The sequence below is a fragment of the Charadrius vociferus genome, unplaced genomic scaffold (genome assembly GCF_000708025.1).
Source record: "Charadrius vociferus isolate BGI_N301 unplaced genomic scaffold, ASM70802v2 scaffold407, whole genome shotgun sequence".
NCBI classification, from domain to species: domain Eukaryota; kingdom Metazoa; phylum Chordata; class Aves; order Charadriiformes; family Charadriidae; genus Charadrius; species Charadrius vociferus.
In genome coordinates this window covers 137,709-157,120 of record NW_009649852.1, presented here as the reverse complement: position 1 = coordinate 157,120, position 19,412 = coordinate 137,709, and positions in this window count along the sequence as shown.

Sequence of the window (19,412 nt, the reverse complement as noted above, 5' to 3'; positions counted from 1 at the left end):
TGGCGCCTTGGCTAGTAGACCCTGGGTAGGAGGCACCTCTGCAAAATAACTTTTGCTTCCAGGGAACGTGTTCTTCCCCAGCTGGGATGTCCCCTTGGGTCAAGGGTGCTCAGACCCCCTTTCCAGTGCACACAGCTCAACCTGTATGGCTGGTATTTAGGTTGGCCCTTGTTTGTCTTAAGTGGAGGGATCAGAGGAGGAAACAGTTGAAATCAGCTCTAGAAGGGGGAAAGTGGTTCCTGTTACACTCCTGTAACTACTACAGTGAAGATGGGGAGATCCTGGACAAGGGTCACAGGCCCATAGGTAAATCCAGGCTCACCAGCTCCTCCTAGCATCAACAATGCTTGATGCACTCCTGTCTGGCATGCACTGACTGAGCCTGTTCTCAGCTTCTTGGAGCCAAGGTCCTGAAGCTTGAACCTGCCCAGGCAAATAATAGCTGGGCCACCTTGGAGATGGGGCTGTGGCACCTGCTCGCTTTAGGATGAAAAAGACAACAGGTTTGTCAAAGTGGCCGTGAATGCTAAACTTTTACTTTCATCAAATAAAATTGGTTTGGTTTTTTTTCTTTTTTTTCAAGTAAAAACCTGTTGTTGGCAATTGCCTGCCTGGCTTGGGTGGGAGCACACACATGGGGATTCCCAAGGATGTGGGTGAAATCTGGCTGCGCAGCTCAAAGATTGGTCCCATCTTTGACTTGGAGGTCAGGGACTTCTCTGTGAGAAAGAAAAAGCAGGGGAGAAAATTCTAATTATGTTCTGGACCTGCTGTTTAGGTCACGCTATGGCTCAGAATGGGAAACTGAGGCATGAGAAAATTTTGCCTAATTCTCCAAATTCATCAAGAGCACCAACACACCCTTTTCTCAGCGTCTTAATCTGCTACACAAATGCTGACTGCTGTCACCCCTGCTTGCTCTGAGAGGTGTGTGCACATGACTCGGGGGGGGGCTGCAGGAAAAAGCTGACTGCTTTGAACACCCCATGCAAAGCCCAGACAGGCTCCAAGGTGCAACCCGATGGGTTTGACCTCTGCTTGGGTCCCCCTGTGCTTCAGTCCAGCTTATGCCCTGATCTGGGAAACCACCTTTGAATGTTGAGGTTCCCATGCATGTAAAATCTTCCCTGGATTCACGTATTAGGAATAAATTTTTCCCTGTGAGGGTGGTGAGCCCCTGGCCCAGGTTGCCCAGAGAAGATGTGGTTGCCCCATCCCTGGAGGTGTTCAAGGCCAGGTTGGACGGGGCTTGGAGCAACCTGGTCTGGTGGGAAGTGTTCCTGCCCACAGCAAGGGGGTTGGACAAGGTCACCATTAAAGGTCCTTTCCAACATAAACCAGTCTATGATTCTATGATATTACGGATGCTCCTGCTGGAAATATTGTCCCTGTTGATGTTTTTTAATGGAACAACCTATCCCCCCCTTTCTTTCTAAACTATATGCAATCACTTTTTTTTTTTTCTCCTTGATTACAAACTTTCTGGGGCAGGAACCATTGCTTTGCGCCATCCTTGGGAATCACAGAATCACAGAATTTTCAGAGTTGGAAGGGACCTCTAGAGCTCACCCAGTCCCACTCCCCTGCTAAAGCAGGACTGCCCAGAGCACATCACTCAGGACTGCATCCAGGTGGGTTTGGGAAACCTCCAGAGAAGGGGACTCCACCCCCTCCCTGGGCAGCCTGTGCCAGTGCTCTGTCACCCCAACCGTAAAGAAGTTCTTCCGTGTGTTGGAACAGAACTTCCTCTGTTCCAACTTGTGTCCATTGCCCCTCGTCCTGTCACTGGGAACCACTGAGAAGAGTCTGGCTCCATCCTCCTTCAACCCACCCTTTAGATATTTGCATGCAATAATAAGGTCTCCCCTCAGCCTTCTCTTCTCCCGGCTAAAAAGTCCCAGCTCTTTCAGCCTTTCCTCGTAAGGGAGATGCTCCAATCCCTCAATCATCTTGGTTGCCCTTCACTGGACTCTCTCCAGCAGTTCCCTGTCCCTCCTGAACTGGGGGGCCCAAAACTGGACACAGTATTCCAGTTGTGGCCTCACCAGTGCCGAGTAGAGGGGAAGGGGTGTTATATGACCACCTATCAGAACCAGGCAGCAGCCGGACCCTTGTCCATGCCTAGGTCTTTTAAATGCTCTGCTGATGCATAAAATAATCGCTACAAGACCACCATGGACATTCTAAAGGTGGGAGTAACAGGCAGCCCCAGACCAGCCGTAGGCTGCAGTTAGATGTGCATTCACTTTTTGAGGTGGGTTTTTTTTGGTGTGCCAGTTAAATCTGGTCTCTCTTAAGGACAGTCTGCAAAACTGAAGCCCACCCAAGGTTATTTCCAGGCAGTGTGGCCGCACCCCACCCTGCTTGCAGTCTTGCTCCTCACCAGTGGGTGTCGTCTCAAAACCACGCATCCTGGACTTTCAGTACAACATATTTAAATGTAGCAAGGAGCCAGGCAAGATATAGAGAAAAAAAGGCTTTGGAGACACCTTATTGTGTCCTTTCAATACTTAAAGAAAGATGGGGACAGACTTTTTAGCAGGGCCTGTACTGATAGGACAAGAGGTAATGGTTTTAAACTAAAAGAAGGGAGATTTAGGCTAGATATAAGGAAGAAATTTTTTACAACAAGGATGGCAAAACTCTGGCCCAGGATGACCAGAAAGGTGGGAGATGCCCCATCCCTGGAAACATTTCAGGTCAGGTTGGATGGGGCTCTGAGCAACCTGGTCTAGTGGGAGGTATCCCTGCCCATGGCAGGGGGGTTGGACAAGATGATCTTTAAAGGTCCAACCTAAACCATTCTATGATTCAATTAAACTCACAGTAATGGCAGCAAAAGTCTGGGACGGGCTGCTGGGCAAAAAAAGTGTGTTTGGGGCATTTTTATCTCAGGCGAGATTTTTTTTTTTTTAAACAAACCTAGGTCAGCAGTAGAGTGACTGGAGTAGATCGTGTGGAGGGGCCAAGATACTGGAGGCTATTATAACCCACATTACTGGAAGGTGCTGGAAAGGGGTCTGCATGTGAATATTTCCCTTTGTGGGTGCCCCGTGCTGCCCAGGCTGAGCTCTGGGCTCTGTACAGCATTTTAAGATCTCAAGCAGACAATTTTAAAGCAAACATGTCCCTGGTTTGCAGCAGACATGGCTGCAATGACAGCATGGATGTGCTACGGAAAAAAAGGAGTCGGAACTTGAGTTTGGTTACAGACCAAACATCGAACACAGGTCCAGATTCCTTCCCCAAATCAGTTCAAATTCAGCGTTGGTCACAACTATCTAAAGGTACATGGGGAAGCAGAGTGGCTTATAGGCTCCTAGGAGAAGCACTGAGGCTTAGCACCCAGCTCCACTACAAACCATCCACCTCACCTTGGCCAAAGCCCTCAGTGTCACCACAGATGGGGTCCCACCCGCAAAATGGAGATTGCCACAGCAGCCTGTAGGCACCTTGCAAAGGAGAGGCCATCTATTGCTCGGCCGAGCTCCTTTCCAGGAAAAAAACCCTCAAGTTTGTTTGGGAGAGAGTTTTTATGATGATAAATCCTCTGTGCGTTGAGGTGGGACAGGTCGCATGGCAGGGAGGCATCTCATGACATCGCCTCTGCATCTCAATTTGTTTTCATCAAGCATCCCACCGACTCAGGAAGCGAGAGCCCCTGATAACATCCCACTGTCGCTTGCCATGGAAACGGCTGAGCCAGTACCGTCAGCAGGCGGGTTAAGCAGCGCGTGACACTGTGATGCTCATGCACAGCCCCCGGTGACCAGGTCTGAAAATAAAAACAAAGCTGGGTTTGCTGGGCAGGTGGGGATGTGCATCTGTTGGGCTGCGGTCTCTGATAAGGACCAGATGGTTGGGAATCTCCAAATACATAAGCAATTCCTCCCTTTCTCCTTTTCCTGGAAAAAAAAAAAAAAAAGCACTGGGATGAGGACACAATATAACATCCTTGCTCCTAACCACCCACCTGCTCACGAGGCCAGCCCTGGACAGACCATGATCACTCTTGAAAACATTCTCAGTGCTCTCCTGTTCCTCAAGCAGTCAAGCATCATATCTGTGATGAGAGCTTTGTTTTGAACACTTCTTTGACCCTCTGGCTTTCAAGGAGAGCTCAGAAGTGCCCATGGGGCTCTGACCCACAGCTGACTGCGGATCCTCTAGCACTGTCCCTTAAACAGAGAAGATGCTTTGAGCACATCTTACTAGGAACAGTGGTAAGAAATAGGGTGCTTCAGGAAGATGAACGTGTGGACCACCTCCATCTCTCCAAATATCACTAGCAAAGCACAAGGCCAGCCTGAGGGTGTCTAAAAGCCTTAGACCAATGAATCTCCTTGACTTGCTGTTTTCTCCCTCCTTTCTTCTCTTATTCTGTAACATTAAACAGTAGCCCCAAACTCCTGTATTTTGTAACGATGATTTATGGGAATATTTGCACCGTGGAAAGGCTGAGCACTTTGTCCTTGCACCTGTTGTGTCTGAGTGCCCATCCACCCCCTCAACAGGACACGATTTGCCTGGCCCTCTCTTTAAGCCATGGTGATGACAGAGCATGATCTGGGCAAGCACTAAACCATATGGCTGGGTTGGGTGAAGAGCAGAGCCTTGTTCTTGTACAGGGGAAAATGTAATAGGGATCCCATCTGGTTGGGGGATAAAACTGTACCATGGGTTTTCCCTTGTGTGTTGGCCCAGGCTCCAGCTCAGAAGACCACGTTTGGGCAGCTATAGGTCAACTCTGGCAGATCCCTGGCTCACAAAGACCCAAAGCTGCAAATCTTGGGCACTGATTGACCTTCCCATCCATACAAAAGCTCAGCAATCACCACACCCGCAGGTACTGCAAGGGTGGTGCCCAAGTCCTTCCTCCAGAAACTACGATGCCTTGGCAGGATGTGGTGGAGCTGGAAAGAAAAGAAAGAACATGTTGGTCCCTTGCAGCCAAGAGGTGATTCCCGGCGCAAATATAGGACATTTGCAGCAGGGTGTTTGACCACTGGCTTTTTGTCATGAGGATGCCAAAGGGGAGTGTGCTGTCTCCACCCATACTGCTCGGTGCTGCGCCAGCCTGGTTCTCCCCAACCCCTGGAGCTGCCAACCTCACTGGAGATGCAGAGGGGTTTTTTGGTGTCTTCAAAAGCCTCCTCAAGCCATCAGAAAGGCAGGGAGCTGCTTCGTCTGTGTATTATTTCACTGCAATGCAGCAAAGGCACCTGCATTAGGCCTTTCCATCAGTCATCCCTCAATTGCACCACGGCTGATTGACTCCTCTTTTCTCTTTCCTTTCAAAAGCACATCGTTAATGGGCAAGAGGCCGATTGCACTTCATGTTAATTCAGTCGGCTGGGCCAGAGAGTAAAATGAACATTTTCCTGAGCTAGATTTACTCCCCTGAGAGACCCCTCTCCCCCTTCCTCCCCTCCCCTTGCCATCTGGTCATGACAAGTGCTCTCGGCTCTGCTCCTATCCACCAACACCCATCCATCTCCATCAGCACAGCAAGCCGAGCTGAGCGCACCGCATAATAAGATCTCTGCTTTCTAATTACCCCTGTGCGTGCTTGTTTCCTAGCCATGGAAAAAAATAGGGACAAAGGGATGGAGGGTAGGGAGTAGGAAGATAACCTTCTCCTCAAATACCTGTTTGTACCAATTGGGGTTGCTATAGAGCAAGCTGAGACCTTAAGCCCCTTCCAGTCCCTAAAGGGGCTCCAGGAAAGCTGGGGAGGGACTCTTGATCAGGGAGTGGAGCGACAGGACGACGGGGAACAGTTTTAAACTGGAAGAGGGGAGATTTAGAATAGATGTTAGGAAGAAATGTTTCACTGTGAGGGTGGTGAGCCCCTGGCCCAGGTTGCCCCGAGAAGCTGTGGCTGCCCCATCCCTGGAGGTGTTCAAGGCCAGGTTGGACGGGGCTTGGAGCAACCTGGGCTGGTGGGGGGTGTCCCTGCCCATGGCAGGGGGGGTGGAACGAGATGATCTTTAAGATCCCTTCCAACCCAAACCATTCTGTGAGTTTACGACTGTCTGGATTTGGAGAAAAAAATCCTTAAAATGATCTGCAACTCCAGTGCTAATCTCCCGTCTTCCTTCTGGGTCCCAGTTACTCCAAAGAGAAGAAACCTACACACCAGTCATTTTTTTCTTTCTTTTTTTTTCCCCTTTTTTCCCTTTTTCTTGTGAGAAAATCTGTGAAAGGAATTCAAATTCTTAAGCAACAAAACCTTTTAACTCTTTCTGAATTAGATGGGGGGGGGGGTTGTTACAGAAAATGCTTACTGTCTTCTAAATAGTGATAGTTAATAGCGTGCCCACTACTGAGATGTCACAGCACATCTCACCTTCAAGCTAAAACCATAATTTCATGGATAATTTATGCCATAGTTCCCATCTGTCCAGCAATGGTGATACGAGATATCCAGTTTTAGGACTTTGGGTACCACATCAAAACCAGGCCTGCTCGTGCAACACAAAAAGCTTGGTTTTTCTTGTTCCACTTTGGAAGACCACTAGTTGGGTTTGGAAGACCACTAGTGGGTCAACGTGATCTAGGCAGAGTCTGGGCTGGCTCTAGGATGGTGCAACCCCAAATGCCACCATCCTGCCCTGCACATCTAAGCCAAGCACTGCATGGACGCTGTGTAGTGATTTCATTTTGCACGTAGCTGGCTCAGATGCCCCTACCAGAGTCCTCCTCCTAACCTTGGCTGGTTTTCTTTGTTTTTCCCTTTAATCAGTCTCTTCTTAAGGCATTGCCTCTTCCACTGTCCAGATTATCACCTACTTCATGGTGAATATGGTTTTTATCCTTTCATTTATATGGTTGTTCTCCTTCTCTGTTTCCTTCAATCTTCCTACCTTCTCCTGCGTATATATTTTTGTGGAGTGTTAAATACAGGATGAGGGAGAAGATTACGGTAAGGGCTGGTAGTTAGGAGGTGAGCAATCTCATGTGAAGGACCATACACAGCCTGGTTATGGCTGTGAACATCAGCATGGCCTGGGGAAACTGAGGCACGTTTTGGGAATGGGCAGGGTGAGACAGAGAGATTAAAAGGCTCCTTCCCTGTGGCCGCTGAGCCAGAGGGACCTGAAACGAGATGGAAGAGCTGAAGGGGAGGCTGGGGTATGTGGCTCCCAGTGCTGGGACAGCAGGGAGGACATTCCCATCCTTCATGGTTCATTTGACGTTCTGCTCCACCAAGGATCTGCAGAGCTGTAGGCTTTCCATTTCAGTTCCCAGACCTTTCCTGTGGCAGTGCCTGCAGAAATCAAGAGCACCAGGCAGAAACCAAGCCACCTCTCTGCTTTTTTTTCCACAGAGGAGGGAAAAACAGAGCCGTTCAGTTGCTGGGATGTCCAAGGATGCATGGAAGAACATATAGCCTCATCCTTGCATAATGGCCATGTGTGTAATTTTGGGACCATCTCTACGTGGAGGCCAACAGAGACTTTTTCAGCCACCAAGTCCCTGCATTACATTTTTTTTTAACATAACTTGGAACTTGCATGGGCTCTTTGAATTCTACCAGGGCACAAGCACAGGTATCTCAGCTGTGAAAATGAGGGTAGAGAGCAAATAGGGAACAGGATGTGGCCTCCAACACTGATTTAATCCACAACTTCATAAATGTTTAAGCCACATCCCAGGTACAAATTGGTCTCAGTTTTAGTGAGATGAGGCAGATAAATGGCTGGGCCACCGTAGTGGTCTCAAATACATCCAGGAATCCTGAAACATCTATGGGAGAAGTCCTGCTGAGGAAGAGATGTTTGTGAGCAGCTGTTTGGTACCAGGGGCATGTTGAGGAGTGACAGATGGATTGACAGATGGGAACACAGACTGCTGACAGCATGTTTTCAGAGCTGCTTGTGTTTACTTTGTCTATTATACTTTTTGTTGTTATTATATTTATTCTGGAGAAGAAGGGCACCTCTCCTCAGATATGGGCTTGTTCTCTGCTGGCAAATTAGAATTAAAAGTGAGGGAGGCTCTGGCTTCTTATGCCAGTGTTTGGTCTTGCTGCAGTAGAGGGGAAGATGCTGCTAAGAGTGGTCTGAAGAATGATTTTCTGGGGATGCTGGGCTTGGAGAGAGAGGAAGATGATGAGGGAGGACTAAATGCACAAGAGGGGGTCCGCTGCTGGCTGCCTGGCTCCTTCTGGGCAGGGAGTTACTGCAACCACCAGACCAGCACTCTCATGGGATGACAGGGTAACCCAGGCTGGAAGGGTCCTCAGGAGAACATCTAGTCCAACCACCTCCTCATGGGAGGGTGAACGCTGTGGCCAGCGGTATGGTTTTGCAGTATAGTTACAGTGCCTGGAATAGTTTTGTGGAGGAGATGACAGCACTGAGTGGCTGGAGGTGAAGTTCATCTGGGCTTGCTGGTCTTTGGAAATGAATAGGACAATATCCCACCCTCCAAAGCTCTTGATTGCCCCCATGGGCTCGGGAAATTAATGCATGTTCCAAGCTTGACTTTTATGAAAGCTTCTTCTTCCCCATTGCACACCAGCCCTGATATGCATTAAAAATTGTTCTGTCAAAAGTTATGCCTTACTGGGGGATATCTTTGTAGTATAAAGCAAAGAAACAACAGAGACTCACAATCCTAGGAAGGCAAACAATCATACCTGCAAGGCTGGGCAGGGAGTTTAACATAGAAGACAAGGATGGGATGTTGTGGGATTTCATTTTTGAAGCAAAACTACACTACATAAAATGGAAGAGCTCTCACCTGGCAGTGATATCCACTGGAAGAGAGCTTACAAACACCGAGGTCCAAGTGATTTCTTAAATCCTCTCAGTCCTATGTGCAAAAGAAGAGAAAAAACAGTAAGTAAGGGGCACAAATCAGCAGTTGTGTGAAGCTCAGAGAAATACATACCCATGCGAGCTCACAGAGCTGGTAAGAAGCGATCAGTAAAGTTTATGAAATTAGAGTTACTACTCCTTCCCTTTTGTGCTCTTGGTCACGGGAACAGACTGTGAAGATGAATTGCTGATTGGAAGCTGATGACTGCCTAGGGATGAGGGATGTTAACTCGCTTACATTTAATTTACGTAAATAGAGGACAGTCACAGCTGGTATCAGACTGTGTGTGGGGTTCACCTGCACGTGCTTGTACCTGCAGTCAGTGTTTCTGCAGGGCTAATTTCCAGAGAAAAATTACAATTTAAATTAACTGTATGGAGAATTGTATATGATATTTGTGTGTATATATATATATACATGATAATTGTAGGAAAGAAGTGGCTCTTTGAGAGAAGTTGTGCAGGTGATAAAAAGATAGCATTGTACAGTCAAGAAATAAGATCATTCTTTGTTAGAAATAACATATAAAATTGAAAAAAAAATGGGTGTGGAGAAGAGCTGCTATAAATTGTAATTAAAATACTGGAGAAAATTGGTGAAGGAAGCTAAAGGTTTTTGTATGAAAACCAGAAAAAGAAAAAGTCAGGGAAAAGCTGAAGGAAGCATTTCATTTATGAAGATGAAAAGGCAACTTCTAGTAGAGATTGAGATTCCTTGTACTATGACACTAATGATCAGCTGCACGAGAGCTGTGAAAATCAGCCCGCGCACCGGCAGAATTGCATCGGTGCTTGCTTGGCTCTTAGGGCATCACTTCCAGTCAATGTCAAAATGGTCAGAAGGGCTAAAATCACAGCAAAAAATAGTGTAGAATTTCTACATCACCATTACAGACAGTCTTAAGACTGAACCTAGTGCTACACCAACCCTCTGTGTCACCTGGACTCAACCACTGGCCCCTTTCGCTGTTTCTGGAGGGGCAATAGGAGGTTATGGAGCTCATGCTGGGGAAATGCTTCAAACTGGAAGAGGGGAAATTTAGATTAGATATAAGGAAGAAATTTTTGACTGTGTGGGTGGTGAGCCCCTGGCCCAGGTTGCCTAGAGAAGCTGTGGCTGCCCCATCCCTGGAGGTGTTCAAGGCCAGGTTGGACGGGGCTTGGAGCAACCTGGGCTGGTGGGAGGTGTCCCTGCCCATGGCAGGGGGGGTGGGATGATATAATCTTTAAGGTCCCTTCTAACCCAAATAATTCTGTGAGTTTATTATTCTATGAAATGACTCACACCAATGACTCTTGTCTTAGACCTTCGTAGAGGGACTAAGACAGTTATTCTGCCCCAGAAACAACTGCACACATGTCCACCCTTGGGGAGGTGATTATTAAATGGCAGGGATGCACATGCTGATGAATTATGGAGGGCACGTGCCTGTCCTCTCGAACATGTGCATGCGTGCACACACATGCATGGTTTTCTTCTAACCTAGCAGAGCCTGGGGAGGGTATCTGGCCACACTTTCGCACGGGGAAGCCAGTTCTACAGCACCCACCTGAGCTCTGCTCAGGCTATTTGTTTAAATACCAGCTCCACACTGCTCAAATTATCACAAAGCAAGATTAGAGAGGGCTAGACTAGACACCCCACCCAAGACATGCCCTACGGCCAGCTTCACTTTTTGCAGCGTGAAGATCATAGAATCGTTATGGCTGGAAAAGACCTTTAAGATCAAGTCCAAATGTTATCTTACTCTACCAGGCCCACTGCTAAACCATGTCCCTGAGCACCATATCTAGATGGCTTTTAAATACATCCAAGGATGGCGATTCAACCACTCCCCTGGGAAACCTCTTCCAGTCTTTTATAACCTTTTCGGTGTAAAAGTTTTTCTTAATATCTAACCTCAACCTCCCCTGGCACAACTTGAGGTCATTTGCTCTTGTCCCATCGCCAGTTCCTTTGGAGAAGAGAGCGACCCCCCCTCGCTACACCCTCCTTTCAGGGAGCTGTAGAGAGTGAGAAGTTCTCCCCTCAGCCTCCTTTTCTCCAGGCTGAACAACCCAAAGTCCCACAGCCGCTCCTCAGAAGACTTGTTCTCAAGACCAGCTTTGATGCCAAGCAATACAGATGTTTAGGGATCATACAATAAGACTTGAATGTGAGCTGCTGGTCCTCAGGGCCAAATTGTGTCCGTTTTGCCAGCTGAGCCATCCTCGCTGCCCAGCTGCAATAGCTGCCGCTTAAATTGTTAAAGCCACCGAGGTAAATTGTCTGATGAAGGACGGCAGGATTTATGAGAGGGCAGGGCCCTTCCGATTTGCCTTCCTATACTCCCAGCTTGGATGGAGCTGGGATGCTGTAATGGGAATGAATTGCGATGTGGTTTTGCAGCCAATCGTGGGTTTAGGGATGGGAAAACATCTGTCCATTCCCCATCTGACACTCGTCTCCCTCCAGCCTCTGACAGATGCTCTGATTTATAAATTCACTCACTGCTGCTGACAAGACCCAATCCCGTTCAGAAGAGCCGTGACAAAGGAGGACAATTAGGCAGTTATGCCAGCACAAATGACCAAATACTTGAGCAGCTGAGACAATCTGAACAGATTTGTATTAGGGAAAGGAAAAGGAAAGGCCATATGGTCCACGATCAAAACAGAGGACTCGTTATATGAATTTCCACTCTGAATGGGCAGGGACAGTCATGGCTGTGTCTGTAAAGAGAAAAATCTTGTAAATATAGGCTATTTGGGGAAGTGCTCAGACAGAATGATCCGCTTTTACTCTGCTTTTCTAGCTGCTGGGTATTTGCAGGGCACCTGCCGGCATTCCCTCTTCATTTGCTCCATGGTGTGATGCTTGCAAGATGCTGGATGCACAAGTGGGTCACCATCAGCTCCCACCAACTTGGGGCTGCCCAGAGGGCCAAGCTCACTTTTGCCTATCCTTGCTCCGCTGCTGTGGGCAAATCCTGCAGTGCTTTGTCTCATAACAAATATGTTTCCTCTGGAAAGATTTGGGTATGAGATTCTTGGTTTTCAATAAGCCTCTCCTGGCTGGAGGCTTCCCCTCTGCCTTCTGTCACGGTGTCAGTAGAAGCAACTCATAGGCTGCATTTTACTCTTCTTTAAGGGGAGGGAAAATCCTGGCTATAAAAGCAAATGACCATTTCAGTCATTAAAGCTGCAAGCGATCAGCTTGTGAAAGGCCTGGTGAAGATGTCAGCTGTGTTTAATAGCATTTGGACATGATTTATGGCTCTGTTCTGAGACATCAGCAAAGAAATTACCCCCAGAAATAATCAGTTCTGACCAGAAGTGGCTCAGGTGGTAAAGTGCAGGCTCTGCTGCACCGATCCAGTGTTGAGCTGTGGTTCATGGACCACTAATGGGCTATAAAGGCATAAGAAGGTGTTCCACAGGGCAGAAACCAAGTGCATTGTGCACTAATACATCCCCCATTGCTGTAGGTCTAGAGACATCATCAACGGTTGGTCCTGACTACCATCAGTACCTGGAAGCTGATGATGAATTGTACCAATTATCTTTATGAATGATTTTTTAATTACTTTTTTTTTTTTTATAGTCAGCACCTAAAACCTGTGCTTTTCTAGAGCAAAAAACTTATGTCTGGCAAGGTAGAATATTCTGCTTATCCCCCTGCCACATGCATACGCACTCCTTCGTTGATTGGCAACAAGCAGATACAGAGCGCAGTGTATTTTCTAATTTCTTGGATGCTCTTTAGATTGAGAAATATCTGGGAAACCTCTAATGCCCTGCTGGTACATGACCCTCTGATGAAGCGCCTTCTTCCACCCAGCCTGGATATCATGGGCAGGATTTGAGAGAAGGGTCGACAAGGAAGATATGAAGTCAGTCCCATGAAGCGCCCAAGGGATTCAGTTGTCATGTCCCCACGAAGGAAGTGGGACATGGCCTTCAAAGATGGCATCTTGGGAGAATTTAGCAGCCAGATTTTTCCACTGAGCAAAATGTCTGAAGCAAATCTTGTGGTTTTTCCCCAAACTTAGCCAGTCTCATGCAAATTCACGAGAAAGACATGGAACTGTTGGAACAGGGCCAGAGGAGGCCACAAAGATGCTCCAAGGGCTGGAGCCCCTCTGCTGTAAGGACAGACTGAGAGCATTGGGGTTGTTCAGCCTGGAGAAGAGAAAGCTCAGGGGAGACCATATAGCAGCTTTCCAGTACCTAAAGGGGGCCTACAAGAGAGCTGGGGAAGGACTTTTGACAATGGCATGTAGTGATAGGATGAGGGGGAATGGAATCAAACTGGAAAAGGGAAGATTTAGATTAGATATTAGGAAGAAATTCTTGACTGTGAGGGTGGTGAGACACTGGAACAAATTGTGGAGGCCATATCCCTGGAAGTGTTCAAGGCCAGGTTGGACGGGGCTTTGAGCAACCAGGTTTAGTGGGAGGTGTCCCTGCCCATGGCAGGGGGGTTGGAACTCGATGATCTTTAAGGTCTATTCCAACCTAAACCATTCTATGATTCTGTTCCACACCATATGACATCATGCTCAGTACATAAAGCTGGGGGAAGAAGTAGGGAGGGGGAGACTTTCAGAGTGATGGTGTTTGCCTTCCCAAGTAACCATCAGGAGTGATGGAGCCCTGCTTTCCTGGAGATGGCTGAATGCCTGCCCACCGATGGGAAGCAGGGAACGAATGCCTTGGTTTGCTTTGCTGGTGAGTGCAGTTTTTGCTTTACTTCTTAAACTGCCTTTATCTCAACCCATGAGTTTTCTCTCACTTTTACTCTTCCAATTCTCTCCCTCATCCAAACTGGGGCGGGGGGTGAGCGAGCGGCTGCATGGTCCCAGCTGCCGGCTGGGGTTAAACAACGACAGGCAGTCAAACCGCATCTTTCTCCTTGCCTCTTCCTCAGAAACAAGTAAACTGCTCAGGCTGACACTCTCACAGCAAAAATAAAGACCACTAAACATCTTGGAAATCTCAGCTAAGGATTTAAGGGCAATAAATAAATAGTGTTTTTGCAGGGGAGCAAGAGACGGTTCTTGCAGCACTGAATCTAGGGGGGTGTGTGTGTGAAAACACTGCGGGGTCAGGGAGGACCAAATTTTGCCTGAAAAGTGTTTTCATTCAAGCTTCTTTCTGAGCAAAGAAGGGGAAGAAAAATCTAACGGCTGCAGAAAGCCTTGCTAATGGAAATATGCAATAACCATATCTTGAACTTGGCTTTATCATAGGCACAAAGCAATTTCCCCATAATATCAGGAATATATATGGCCTTTCTTGAGGTAGCAGAAGCGCCATATAAATCAAGTTTTTAATTGAGTTCATTACATTTGCCAGCAATTCAGATTTGATTTTTTTCTGCTGAACTGGAGTCAGATTGAAAACAGCGATGCAGGGAAGCAAAAAGAAAACCTGAAAACAAAACCAGGCAGATATTAGACCACAAATATTCATTAGTGAATCATGGCAATAAAAAGGAAATGAGTCACAACCTTAATGCCCTAAGAAGCAGCCTACCCGGAACATAGTTTAATCAGAATCTTCAAGAAACAAATCTTTGATTTTTAGATTTATTTTTTTTTTTTAACCCCAAAGTGTCAATTTTAATAAATAGGTGCAATTTGACTAACCCTGAGCTTGTTGTTATAAATGAGGGGAGAAATGCACGGGAGCCAGGTATGTGGTCATGCAACATCCACTCCATCCCTTAGGGCTGTCCCTTTGCACCTCTGGAGTGTCCTGGGAAAGGGTTTTCTGAACTGTTCCAGATGTTCTGCTTGCAGGTGGCTCATAGAGGCCCTGGAGGCATGTGGAGGCTCTGCAGAATGGCCTCATATCCTTCACTCTGATCTGCCTGGACATGGTCCTCTCCTGACAGCAGACCTTGGTTGTGATTCTTCTCACCCAGCCTCAAGCATCGACAAAGCAGAGATCTCTCCTAAGATGGTCATCCCAGAGCTGAAAACCCACAATTATTCAGGATCTAAGGATCTTACCACTCTCTTACCTTTCTAACTTCGCTCCAATATGCCTTTCACCCCACAGACGTAACACTGAATATCTGCACAGGAGCTGAAGCAGTGGGTAATATTTCCAAGAGTGAGATCTCTCTTCCCCATGTATGAAATTCCCATTTCATACATGGGGAAATTGAAGCAGACAGTCAGGTGAGTTCCCCAAAACTACGAAGGGAGTCAGCCCTTCCACAGACTTATAAAGTTGCAGCTAAACCATGCTGCTTGCTCTGCGTTTGCTGAGCATCCTCATCCAGCAGCCCCTGGAGTAGAAAGTGCCCCCTTTTCTTCAATGGAAGCCATAAAGATCCAGTCAAAACCAAGGGACCAACAGCCAGCAAATCTGTGCTGAGCACCCTAAATGTCTTCGTATGAAAGGCTTCGTGCCTTCCCCAAAACCCATCTTCATTCTCATTTCCCAGACTCATAGTCACGGCGTGGGGCTGTGTCCATCTGCAGCCAGAGGCTCCGTCTTGGCACAGACACGCAGCAGCAGGGAAGAAACTGTAACCCGCTCCCCGATGAACTTGGAGGACTTGGAGGATTTGGAGCCGATTGTGAGACAAACCCTCACCCTACAATCACCCCTTCCTTACCCAGTGCTCCCATCTTCCTGCAGCAGATGTAAAGAAAGGAAGCCTCCTTGATCCTTTAGTCTTTAAATAATTTCTTAGTCTTTAAACATAGGATGTATATGCTGCTGGAGGAGATTTTGGCAGAGGGGTTTTCCTCTACCTTCTCCTCCTCTACCCCTTCCCCAGAGCGCGAGGGTATTTAGTGGGATGAAGACGTCCGTCCCACTCACTCACCAGGCATGGCATGTCCCTTGGGAAGGCTCCTCTCTGCACCCACCCACAGCAAAACCTGAAATACAAGGTGTGCTGGGCATCTCCGTGGAGCTGTGGCACCACTGTAGCTGGGATTTGGCCTCAGCATCTTCCCTCCCCACCCCACCAGCATCCCAGGGCAGGGGGCATCGATTTGGAGAGGCACTGGCTGCAGGTCGAGAGGTTCAGCACAGCAAGGCTGGGGCTGATGGTTTCGGAGTGGCAGCTCGTGCTGGGTGACACATGATGGTGTCAGTCCCACTGGTGGAGAGAGAGACAGACCGAGAAAATGGGAATGGATGACTCTTCCCAGGGTCTGTTTCTATTCCCTGCTGCTGCCTGCTCCTGGACAACTCGCTGTTGCTGCGTTTCAATTTAAAAGGTGTTTTTTAAAATCACTGGTGCCTTGCTTTGTTTTGTTTTAAAAAGAAGATATTTATTAGAATTATTTTTAATTTACCTGTCTCTCTGCAATCACCTGCTTTCCAGAACATGGCTGTGTTGCTAACGGGTGTCAGAACCATCATTTTACTAATGGAGAAACTGAGGCACGGGCAGAGACTGTCAGATTCCCCAGGGCACAGGGGAAGGTTCATTGCGAGGGTCTTAAATCCCTTCAGCTGGTCCCTGTGCTGCAGCCCCAAGCCACTCGCAGGGAAATTGCACTTCACAGATGCAGTCTTACTGCCTGCCTTTGCACACCGCTCTGGAACTGGCTTTTATGAACGCTAATTAGTACGGAAAAAACCATCACGGAAGTCAGGAAGAGGGTTAATGATCCATGTGGCAAACTGGCACGCGCAGTGAACCTGCTGGCTGACTGGTCGAGCAGAAACACAGCACATTTTGGCCTGTTTCAGTATGGGAGCAGGCTAAAGACATCTCCTAGAATTTAAGGATGAAGAAATCAGAAGGCTTTTTCAGGAAAAATCATGGAGAAATACATTTCCCCAGGCTGGAAACTGGAGGCGGAGGTGCTCGAACAAGGGTGGACAGTTTTGCCCTGCAGAAGTCAGTGGGGAACAACCAGATGGCTGGATGTTATTCAAAAATTAACTGCTACAGAGCACTTTCACATCCTTATGAGGGTTTTTTTTAGGCACATGAGGTGGGACCAATGATTCTTATAGTATTATTAGATACAGGAACAGCTTGAGGCAAGCCCAGCTTAAATGGATAAGCTAAGGCATAGAAAGGTTTGGTGACCTCCTCACAGTTGTAGAGAAACTCTCTGCAAAGCCCTCACTGATGTTCTGCTCTCCACTGTAGCTGCAATACCAACTTTTGGCCACCAGTTTGCGAAAGAAACCTCATTAATTAACTTACTGATTCTTGTATCTGTGCCTTCCTACAGCCCATACCTGTGTTTCAGCCCGTAGCAGGGTTGGTTTTGGGATCAAATTTAACTCAGGTCTTCATCACTGGGGAAATGCAGGGGAAACATGCCAGGGAGCATTCCCTGGAGCACAGGCTGGTGGACAGCCCATCTTCAGAGGCACCTGAACATCCTCCTTCAAAATCTGGCAAGCAGCAAGATGCTCTAATGCCATCTCAAAGTGTCACAGGTGATAGACGTCCCCAGAGCCAGGGTTGACAAGCTGGGGTACGTGGGACGTCTGGGTCATCTCCTGCTCCAGAAAGATTGAGAACTTCATCCTTTATTTTTTCAATCATGTCAGCCTGCCACATCAGTACACAAATACAATCCAGGGCAGTAGAAATACACTCGATGGTATCCAGCCACAGCAGGGAGTTGTTGGTCTAGTCTATTATACAACGACACACGGGTAAGAGTGTTGTCCTACTTTGGAGTGAGGTGTAATGAGGGTTTGCCTCATTAGTTTGCAGTCAAGGTGCTTGTCTATGACAGCAACTCTGTGCTCTCCACTGCTGAAGAGCTGGCCCCGTGGTGGTGAGCTTTGGGTGCTTCTCACTCATCTTGCTGCCCATGACATGGACAAAAGCATCTGCACTGTGCCCTGGAGGAGCTTAGCTAATGTGTCTTCTAGCAGGCTGCTCCAGATGTGTGCATCCTGTATCTCCTTCATCGAAAAAGCCTACACAGTTATTGTACGTATGAGATGATGCTTTCGTGGAAGGAGATGTTGTTATGTTGGAAATCTCCGTTATGGGGCCCTAAACTTGCTAGACAAGCCCTGTTCAGAGCTCAGTGAGAACATAAGAGGGATGGGATGGATGGATGGACAGATGGATGGATGGACAGAAGGCTGATCAGTTGTAACAAACCCAGAGCAAACCCCAATGCACCCTTCTGCAGCTCCTTGTGGTCCTTAAGTCTCTTCCCTCCCAGCCTATCTAAATCTTCCACCTCCTCTCCAGTACTGAGCTCTGAAAGATAAGAGTGGCTCTGCCGCAATTAAACCAGCATGGTCCAGTGAACTGGAAAGAGAAAGGCACCGAGGCTGGCAGATGGCAACAGTGGGGTCTGTGCACGTGAGGTGTCTCCTTTAGGGACTTTAGCTCTTCTCCAGTGTCACCAGAGTGGCTGGGAGGGATGAGTGGGTAGAGGGGCTTTTCAGATGTAGACATTCTTCAGCTACTGCATGGACACGTCTCCTCCTCCTCACCCCACCCCCAGCAGCACCCAGCTTTCAACAATAACTGTGCACAATCAATTGCAAGCAACCCTATGCACAAACGTCCATGTTTTGAGCACAAAGGAGGTTTGTAAATGCGTCTGCACCAAAGACTTATGCAAATTAGCTCCAGAGAGATAAATTCACTCATTTGGGAAGTCAAGCTCAACATTTGTCCTAAAGGGATGAGTGGTACATGCCTCTACCGGAGGTTAATAAATCTTGTAAATAAATAGACTGGATGATCTAATAGCTCCTTTTTCATTTCGTAAGTACTGTGATTTTAGAGGATATTTAATGGCTTTTGAATAATAAACAACAGCTCTCCAAATGGAAAAAATATTATGCAAAATGGAAATGAAATGCATTGAAGTTTTTCACTGAAAGAAAAAGAGAGTAGAAAGATCAGCTCGTCCTGTCTTTTTCCTCTCCCTGGATGGCTACTTTTTACCAGACAGGGAGCACACCCGAAATTATGGCTTCAAATTTCTGCTGGACTCAGTAACCTGAACCAGGAGCTGATTGCACCCATCAGTATGCTGCTGAGAGGCTTCAACGCTGTGTGGCCCTGAGCACACGCTGCTGGACTCTGTAAAGGTGATTGGCTTTTGGGGGGTCTTTCTTTGAACTCTGTTTTGGGTAGAAAAGTTGAGAATTTAGATGCTGGGGTGGCTCATTTTCTCACAAGGTGAGACTTGCTGTGACCTCAAAGCCTGTCCTATAACCATTGCCACAGAAGGTGTGATGGTGCCATTTTCAACCCACCCAGTCCTATCTTGTCTCCCACACAACAGGGAGTTCACTCGATTGCACCTTAAGCTGCCTTTTCTCAGTGTGACATCACCACGACGCCATGGACCAGTGTAGTGTTGCAACCTACCCTTCCCTCCCTTTTAAGCCACTTGGTGCTTGCCGCGATTTCCCACCTTCACCTGGGCCACATGGGGCATACGATGGACCAGAACATTATGTCAACCCCTTAACATCTGGGACACATAATGGTCCAACATAAAAGAAAGAGAGAAAGTGAAGAGAGAAAGACCAGGACTTTATGGCAGACCCTTAGTGCACCTGCTCCCGTGACTCCTATTGCTTCGAAGTGATAGCCATAATCAATCACTCCTGACACTACATAGATCATGGGCCCAA